Raw genomic sequence first — 530 nt, 5'->3', positions numbered from 1 at the left:
GAGTGATCAATATAGTGGCATTGAGGAAGAGAAAGACAGAGAGAGGTACGTGGGAAGTACAGACAACAAAGATGAACCCTTTTGCGCATATAGTAAGGCACGGTCAGTGAAGGCAAACGCGGGTATACGGGTGGGTAGATGGGTGGACAGGCTGAACTATTAGGTATGTCTATGAAGTGGGGAGTGTACCCAAGAACATGTATAGGGTTGGCAGACAGTGGTCCAATACCTTTATGTGTATGATCTGAATTCCCAGGTGTATAATGGGGCTGACAAGGGGCAAGGTTGTAGTCACTGCTAGGTCACAGCCAGCTACCCAGAGGGACTGAGGAGTTGAACCTGTGGGCTTGGGACCATAGTCACAGAGGACATCAAGCTCAACTGGCATAACATACTACACAAATCATCGATCCACCTCCTCTGTGGTGAGTAGTGACTGAGATCTTAAAAGCTTGCAAGCTGCCATCTAGATGCAACGATGGGTTTCTCCTCGTCCAGAGCCAAGAAGAATGAAGAAAACCAAAAATTCA

This window comes from Orycteropus afer, unplaced genomic scaffold (genome assembly GCF_000298275.1).
Source record: "Orycteropus afer afer isolate SDZICR_OR568_19922 unplaced genomic scaffold, OryAfe1.0 scaffold00124, whole genome shotgun sequence".
Lineage (NCBI taxonomy): Eukaryota > Metazoa > Chordata > Mammalia > Tubulidentata > Orycteropodidae > Orycteropus > Orycteropus afer.
The sequence above is the reverse complement of the archived record's forward strand: the minus strand, read 5'-3'. Positions refer to the sequence as shown.